Raw genomic sequence first — 9,175 nt, 5'->3', positions numbered from 1 at the left:
TCTTGGATAGACTATGAAGGAAAGAACCCTAGAAGATCAAATAAATTCAATTATTTCTTTCTATTAGGACACAGCTGCATGCTCCTTCTTGAACAGACTGAATATATCTTTGACTGAACACATCCTCTTGCATCTTTGAATTCATCTAGTTTTGGTTGTTTGCCATGAGATACTGCCTTCTGATCCTTCTAAGACTCTTCCTTTCTCAAAGTCAAAATCACAGCAGCATTTTAACAGCTAAAATAAATTACTGAACACTCTCATATCTTAATTTATGTACATATAGAATCATTGTTTAGTTGACATTTTCATTTGTTTAAATCTGCCTGGACATGGTGGAAGCAGACAGATTTCAACGGGAAACAAGAAATGTGCTCAACCGCATTATGGATTTTTCCCCTCTCTAGCTCCTTTTGGAAAGACTCATTGGTTAAACCCAACATGTGCGTAACACTGCCTACTAAGATCCAACATTACTATTTTGCCCAGGCAGAATTCCCAGATATTTGTGTGGGGGGATAGAATAGAGATAGTATAGAAAGTAATCTTACCCCTAAGGAGTTGCAGCCAGGCCAATTATCAAGAATGAGGAGGAGGCCTGACTTCAACAGGCCACAGCTGTAACTGATAAGAACAACAGGAGCTGTAAAAGAGTGGGTTGGGTTGTTAAGAGGACATGCCCCAAAGTAGGAAGGGAACTGGAGTCAGTTGGCTACCTGGTGAGGGAGAAAGGGTGTGCTGAGAGGAGCTGCTCACCAGAAAACACCAAAAAGGTATGAAACTTGTAATAAAGATAGTATAAAATTCCTGTTACATATATGCATGTATGATAACATATTTGGAAGGTGCACAGTTAAAAACTGATGATCTCCTTGGCAACTTCATTTTTGTGAACTATTTTGCAGCCTACAGCAAATTCCCTTCTACTTCTTATGGGTATCTGCAACATGAATAACAGTACAAATTTGTTGTGCTGCTCTGCCTATACCTGTCTAGGTAAGAAAATAAAATCGCTTCTTTGTCCTGTTCTCTGCTTCAGGCTGCCAATAAATATGAAAATTCACAATAGTCACCCACCATGATTAGAAGATATTTTCATTGTTTTCTAGCACTCAAGCAACACAGAACTGACCTAAAGTGCTCAACATTTACATGGATTGTATTCAAATTAAAAATTGATGGGATAAACCCTCCAGACCTCATCATTAGCTTTTCCAAAGTAGCTCCACTTTACTTTGGAGTGAATTGAACCCTACGGACTTGGTATGCAGAACCAGGGTAAATGGATTCTGGCCCTTTATTGCCTTCTGCCAATGGAAAAAAAATTATATTCATACTTGACTAGCAGGCACACACAATAGTGTAATTTTGTTAGACTTACTCACTGTTCTTCAGGAACACAAAAAGAACAGGTTCTCTTTCTTTAAAAAAGAAAAAGGAGAGAAATTGCTCTGCAAAAGCTTTTTCTTCATCTTTTGGAAGAAGCTTGTGGCAATCTATCTTCATTTAAACTGTAAGGGATCTGCCTTGGGTCCTGGAATAGACTCTGGTTCCTTTTAAAACAGGGAAATAGCTTCTAAATACATTGAGCTGCTTTTTAGAATTTATGAAGTAGAACACAAATCTAAGAACTGGCAACATTTAGTGGTAATGAGGCAATTCTTACATGAGAGAGTTCATTACAGGATCAGCTCATGTTATTTTCCAGCAGCTGGAAAACAGAATGTTTCACAGGCTGGGAATGAAAAATCTCACTATAAAATTATCTTGTATATACCCTAATACACAATTAGTATAAGAAGGAAGCATAGCAGAATTCATCCTGCTGCTTCTAATGCAATGGGCCTTTTACTGAAGGAAGAATGGGTGTTTTACTGAAGGAGGAAGTGATGTTTTCCTTATACAGTGCTGTTGTGCCAGTTGACCAGCAGCACATGATGGAGAGTGGGTTTTGGTTGTGCTTTGCTCCTCTGCAAATGTTTTGAGAGAACTAACATTGCTCATGTATGAGGCAGAACCTGTCCCTGTAGTCAAAAAGCACAAAGACAAGGAGTGTGTCTGGCTCTGTAGTGCAAAGCAGAGGAATTTCCTTCCACAAGCACTCTCTTAACAACCTGCCATAACTCTCCAAATGGTCTTTCCTACTGTATTTTTGCCATCAGGTGGCTTCACAGCAGAAGTATGGCCCAAGAGGAGCTGGAAGTCTCCTTCCAGTGTCAAAGCTGGAATGAGTTTGCCGGCACTGAGCCATGTAGATGCAATTCCTACCCACCAGTTCAGCCTTACTCTTTCACCACTCAGATTTTTGATAGGATGAGATGCAATCATGCTGTTTTTCAAAGTGACTGCATTGGCCAGCCAGTGGATGCTACTACAGGAGAAAATCCAGCTGCTTAGCTCCTCCTTCGTGCTTTTTTTTTTTTTTTCTGGTGGTCTGCAATGTGCATGCTGAGAGACTCTCTAAATTACTCAGGGCTGCAAACACAATCACCCCAAAATGGGAAATATTTTCCCTTTAAGTTGCAGTCTGCTGCTGTTCAAATTATTTTGAAAAGATTCTAAGACAACTATTTCACTTCACTTGCTCCCCAAGTGTACCCAAGTTTAAAAGATGCTTAAATCACTTGAAAACAACAGGACAACAAAACATTCCACTCATCCTTTTTAAAGGCTGCAGGAGCCCAGAGAACAGTTAGAACTTCGGCTCTCAAGAGGAATCTAGTCATCCCAAGTGAGCTGCAGCTCCTCACCAGTTACTGAGCTGGCTCCCAAACTCAGTACTGGTGCAGAAGGTCGTGGTGGAGACCAAGGACAAAAACTGCTTCCCCAGCACGCAGTTTCCCAGCCAGTGAGGCAGCGGGCTGCCATCACTATTTCCCTCCTCCCCAGGCAGGCATTATGCAAGGCTCAAACATGCCTTAGGAGTGAGGCCACAGAAAACAGTTAGGGAATCAGGAGGGGTTGAGGAAAGGATAAAGATGGACTGAAACCTATGAGGTTTTCTAAAAGAAGGGCATCTATAAGAAGCTTATTTTCTTGCAGAGGCTTGCAAACCTTACATTAGAGCAGCCTGACTGAAGTCAACAGATAGGCAAGCTGGGCACAAGCAGCAGTGTGAGTCAATGCCAGCAGTTATCACCATAATTCTTTGTCTCGGAAAAACATGAATTATAGAGAACTACACAAGTTAGGAAATAAGCAATATTTTTTAAAAACGTGTGGATTGCAGTTGCAAAAGTCAATGAAGCTTGAAAACTCTCGAGTGGAGTGTTGAGAAATCACAAAGTGCAATGTTAGACTGCTAAACCAAGACAATTTTTTGCTTCAGATGGAAGATGCAAAACAGAAACCAAAACCAACAACAACAACGAAAAAAAACCCACTAAAAAAAGGCTGGCAGAAAAAGAACCAGGTATCTCAGCTGCAAAGAAGGCCAAACTGTGAGCCAGAAACAGATTGCCAAAGGAAGATACCCAAGCAAGTCAGCCAAGTATTTATTTTGATTCATACCCATGCTTGGCCCAAAGCCCCAAACACTTTTAAAATATACTACTTGAACAGTAAGAGTATGAGTGAAATTGCAACTTCAGCCTTAGATTAATTTTATAGCAACTTAAAGTTATTGTTGACCTTTAAAGAGCAACTACTAATGGTTTGAATTTCTGAGACAAGTGAATAAGCTCTGAATGAGACATGAGAGAGAAATAAAATATACTCAAATAAACCAATACCAGTAGCTTTCCTGGTAAGAGTTTTTTGTTATTAAGACAAAGAGGCTGGAGTTCTTGGCCTACAGCTCACCCAGGATGTATAGGTTTGCAGCAAGTTTCTGGCTGAATTTTTGCCTCTATCTACAGGAATCCAAACTAGCTGGTAGTAGCAATTTCTGTCCTGAAATCCAATCTTTAGCTCAAAGAGACTGTCATGTTGTCATGGCTCAGTGAGACCAAAAAAGAATTTCACTGTTGTTTGCAAACAGATTGATTCGGCTGAAAGTCAGGGTATGTTCCTCTGAGCTTGAGAAGATATAATTTAACACTCTTGGACCCAATTTTACCCTAATTATAGGCAACATAGGACTTTGCAGTGAAGTCATTGGGCAGAAATCAGACCTCTTACTGTAACCTGACAGACAAATAACAATCTGCTGCATAGCAGAATGTGATTTACCCTGCATGCTAAAAAATGAGTTTAAATAGCTCTATAATATCAGGAATTCTTCAGAAATGGAGGACCAGTGGATTAAGATGCCTAAATGACAATGCATTGATTTGAAAAGAGCCAAGATCATTTGGTGAACACCCTCCTACACCTGGATGCATTAGAGATGCATTTCTTGAAGCAGTGAACAGAAAACAGCACTAAGGAATAAAGCCTGAAATGGGGGAAAGGAAGAAGGAGAAGGGAGTTCTCCAAAGATTAATCTGCTATTATATTTTTAAGACCCCTTTGCTATCACCAGCTTAATTATAACTAGATTTGCCTTGCTTTTCCTTACTCTCTTGCTGTAGCCAGAACTGGCAGGGACACTGCTATCCTTGAAGTAAGTGTTGATAAAAGGAAAATCCACAGGGAAGCCTGGTGTGTGGCTTTCCAGGCACTTTGCGTGCAAGGAGTGAAGCTGTGGTTAATTACCTGCCTCCAGCCACTCCTTAAAAGCTGAAGAGCTTTTCTTTGTATGGCTACAGTAGCCATGGCAGCTGCTCATTTATTAGTTGCAGCACACATTAAAGCAGGCTGGGCAACAAGATTGTGTGCAAGGTGAAGATGGCAAATTTCTGTTAAAAAAAAATAAAAAAAGAGGCTAATAATCTGTTTACTGAGAGCAGGTAATGGAGGTGCCAATCAAAACCTGAAACTGTCACGCATTTCACCATCAGGGAAGAATGACTAACAACTGAATATTGCACTGAAGTACATAATTATGTTCTGATCTAACTAACCCTGGCATCTGATAATAGATCCTTTACTAAAGATGGACCTGAGTCCATCATTTTTGTCTCAAATTTGAAAAAATCTTTGACATTATTAGTTGTATTCAGACCAGGATTTGGAGCTAAACAATCTGACTGCAGCAAAACAGAGACTCGAGAGGTGAATTTCCCTGATATTTTACAGTTTCAGTGGGGAAGGGTAAGAGTGGAGAAGAAAGGGCACTGTTTGATACCACAGTATAAACATTAGTGCTTCTGTCTCTGCCAGAAAGTTGTCACTGAAAGAATAAGGTACAACTGTTTTTAATGCTGTATGTCCTCATGAGGAGATCATGAAAAGCAATCATTCCATTCTCTGTCCTTTCTCCTGTGGACAAACCCAGTATCACTGTGGTTGCTCTCACACAGAGAGGCAGTATTATTGGCCTGGAGGGCAATAACACTCAGTTATGGGACTGACCAGAACTATTTCAATGTCTTCTCACCCAACATTCCCATAACTAACACCACTGACCAGCCAGATATTCCCAGCCCTGCATCACCTCCCCAGATGTTGTCATTACAATTCTCCTGTCAGTTGTGTGCCAGGCGAGCTTAAAACCTAACTTTTCTCAGTAGGTTTTCTCCTAAGAGTACCTGTTCCCAAAGAGATCACTCTCACATCACCATCTTCCTTGCAAGGGAGGAATTGCTTTTAATTTCATCCAGATTTCACAGCAACTAGCACCTGCTAGCTGTTTCTTGCTGGGAAATTTAATATTCAACGCCAGTTCTGTGCTATCTTTTGCCTCTACAATTCCAGCAAATGAGGACATGCATTTGCAACATGATACTCAGCCCTTTGTCAGCAGATGCTTTGAACAGTCTCCTCTATGTCTTGGTAAAATTATTTCCTACTGAGACAGGACAAGTGAGGCATGGGAAACCAAAGCCCTGGAAATGGTGAGTTATAATTGCTTTGGGAAGGCATCTGCTTTCCATAAACCCTGCCTATCTAAAACATGTTTTCAACATGTGCTGGCCACTCTGTTAGACCCTCCCAGATTCTCATCAGTGCACAAAATAAACAGATGAAACACACAAATCTCTCAGCTTCCAGCAGAGACCTGCTTCCTTGGAAACATTTGGCATTTATGTGAGGTCATAGCCAAGACTGAGTCTGGATCTGGCAGAGAGCAACTTGTTTAGCACAGAGCTGGTACCTTTATTGAAGGTTATATGTTAAATCTCTGCCCAAGAGCCCAGTTTGGCATTTCTACCCAGGATTTCAAAGGAAGACTAAATAGTCACTGTATAAAATAAATAAAATAAACTAAAAAGATAAAAAAAACCCCACAAAACAAGGAAAGTAAAATAGAATAATTTAAAAATTAAATTAAAATAATTAAATACGTAAGATGTTTGGCATTGGAGCTTAGATTAACTAAACTAAGATACATGAAAATAGAAAGCATGAGGTGTTTGGCACTGGAGCTTAGTCCAGTACAAGATGACTATTAGCTGACGTGTGGCTAATACAGAAGAGCCATTTCTGAGTCTCAGGCAGAGGAAACAAATGTAGGAAAGGGAAAATTTACACAGTTTAGTTCCAGAGATTAAAGAGTTACCCAAATTTCATTTGAAGCTCAAAACAGCAACATTTACCTCAGTAAATCTCCACAGTTCTGCAGAAGAAAAAGAACAAAGCATTCTTCTTGCTCCACTCCCCCTGCAAGAGGGTGGTTATAGAACTATCCACAGCTTGCAGGTATGTTTAAGGCTTAGGTTTTTAAGGTATGTAACAGAACTCACCTCTAGAATTTCCATCTTTCTCTTTTTAATTCCCAAAGTTAAAAGTAGCTGCAGACACAGAAGAAAACTGCACCAGTATAACCTAACAGGGGGCATGTGTGCTAGAAAAATTTAACTTGCTGTGTGGTAGAAATACTGAACTTGGTCTGAATGAAACATTAATAGAAGATTGTGTATCAAAGTATCACACGTGACTGGATGCTTCTGAGTACATGGTGTGGGAGTGCAAGGGACTGACATCTACAACACAATGTGTTAGTGACTGAAATCAACTTTGTTTAAAATAAATACCATTTCCCCCTTCCATATGGTCTCTTGCTGAGTTTCGTGAAATTAACTTTGTACATGCTGCTTTGGTAGAAGGATCCAGGAGCAAGTGATTCTCATTCCAAAACAATTAGCACATGACTAGGGAACAAATCTGTCAGTACATCAGTCTGGAGACTAAACTTGAGGCAGTTATCCTGCCTTAGGTACTTTTAAAGAAAGTATTCTATAAACCATTTCTCTCACCCATTTAAGGCCCTGGGATCACTGCCACATTGCATGCAGTGCAGTCTTGCTAAATCAGCAGGACAGACTGTCACAAGATGTGATAGCACAGAATGGTACTGCAGAATGTTTTAAAGTGTACAGACACACTAATCAGGGGTGATATGCACAGATCTTGAATCCATTTGCAAATTAGTAATTAAAAAAGCACCATTCCTAGAAAGTCAACTGACATATTAATGAATCATTTTGAAAGCAAAAAATTACCCAAAATGCTGGCATAGAAAATCATAAGAAATTAAAACCTTCCAAACCCTTTTAAGTAAAACATACAATTTTGAGCATTTCAGAAGCTTTGTTTTTATTCCAAAATGCTTTAGATTGAAGATTCATTAAATCTCCTTTCTTCTTTGAAAGCAGTTTTGGTTTCACACAACACAAATATTTCCATAAGCCCTGGACTGAGTAAATAGGGACAAATTCTTTATACTGGGGCAAGAACATTGGAGATCCTTAGACACATCACTGAGCCCAGGCAGTTTCCATGCAATTTCCAGTCCTCATCCATGATTTAAAGGAGACTTCTGATATGACAATGCTCTTTGCTTTTCTGTTTCTAAGCTTAGCTCTGCAGAAGCAGCAGAGTTATGACATTTTCAAGAAATGGTGAAAGGCATTGCATTTGCATAGATACCCAAGAATGTTTGCTTTAGAAGGGAAACAGATTTGGGAAACAAGGAAAAATATGACAATGTATTTGGCAACTTACATAATTTCTGTTAACTTCAGCATGATCAACAGCTAAAACTAAGTGTCTATTTTTACTTCTTGTATACTTCTGAATAAATGCTGACCAAAGATGCCACAGTGCAATGATAAGTTTTCCCTCCTATTTGTTTTTGATTTGGAGGAGAGCATAAACAGTATATGATATGACGAAGGAGTTGAATGAGCATATAGACAATTCACTCCTTTTTTCCATTTTATTGCTCTGAAGCCATAAATGCACCTCCTCCATTTGTTGTGGCCAGTGTAGCCAAACTTCAAATAAAGAGCATGAAAAGGTGCTGTTGTATCTGTCTCAGCACCTGTGCCCACACACGCTGTACACCTGGAGTATGTGGAGGCTGTCACCCTGACACAGGTGGCTGAAAAACTGGCTTGAAGCATGACTCTAGCCCATCACAACCATGTGCACAGGCAAGAAATATGCCTTAACTCAGAAACAGCAGCTAATGGTTCAGCTCAAAGTCTGCCTGCAGCAGCTACAAAGAGCCCTGGCTATGAAAAAGCCCTTCCCTCTTTTGAAAACAGAACCTACCTCCTATGATCAAAGGCTGGAGAGCACAGCTAAGCTGAAGATGCAACTGAGAAAACCTTTCTGCTTTATATCCATTTACTTCTTCCATTAGACAGAGCAACACCTATGTAACTGTTTTGCAGACAAGTCCTGGAGATTTTCTGATTACCCTTTTAGTAACATACAAGACAATCAACAACCAACTTAGCCAGACTTTTAGCAGCCACTCAGTTGTCTCCTTACGCAGCTTTCTCCACATATGTTATGCCCTAAAACGAGGGAATGAAGTTTTGGGTGATGAGGAAGGATCATACCAGGGCACCATTAGCATTCTGTCTGTTTCTAAGTCAAAAAGGAAGCACAATAGTCACCACTCCACATTCCTTTCCCTATCCACTATGACAGGAGCTAAACAGTGCTGTTTACAGTGCTCAGTACAAAGCCAACCTGCCAAGCTTCTAGCAGAGCAGAAAACTGAGTTATGTTCCTTCTCCTCCAAACTCTCCTGGCACTTGATGCCTACTCTACCTGCCCTCCAGGTAAAGGTCTTGTTAATGGAAGTTATGTCCAGATCATGGGATTCCAAAGGGAAAAAATGGCATGACTGTGCCTAGGCACCAGTGTAATGCCAGAAGGTTCCCTACTTCTCTCCCTCCTC

This window comes from Motacilla alba, chromosome 2 (assembly GCF_015832195.1).
Source record: "Motacilla alba alba isolate MOTALB_02 chromosome 2, Motacilla_alba_V1.0_pri, whole genome shotgun sequence".
Classification (NCBI taxonomy): Eukaryota; Metazoa; Chordata; class Aves; order Passeriformes; family Motacillidae; genus Motacilla; species Motacilla alba.
The sequence above is the reverse complement of the archived record's forward strand: the minus strand, read 5'-3'. Positions refer to the sequence as shown.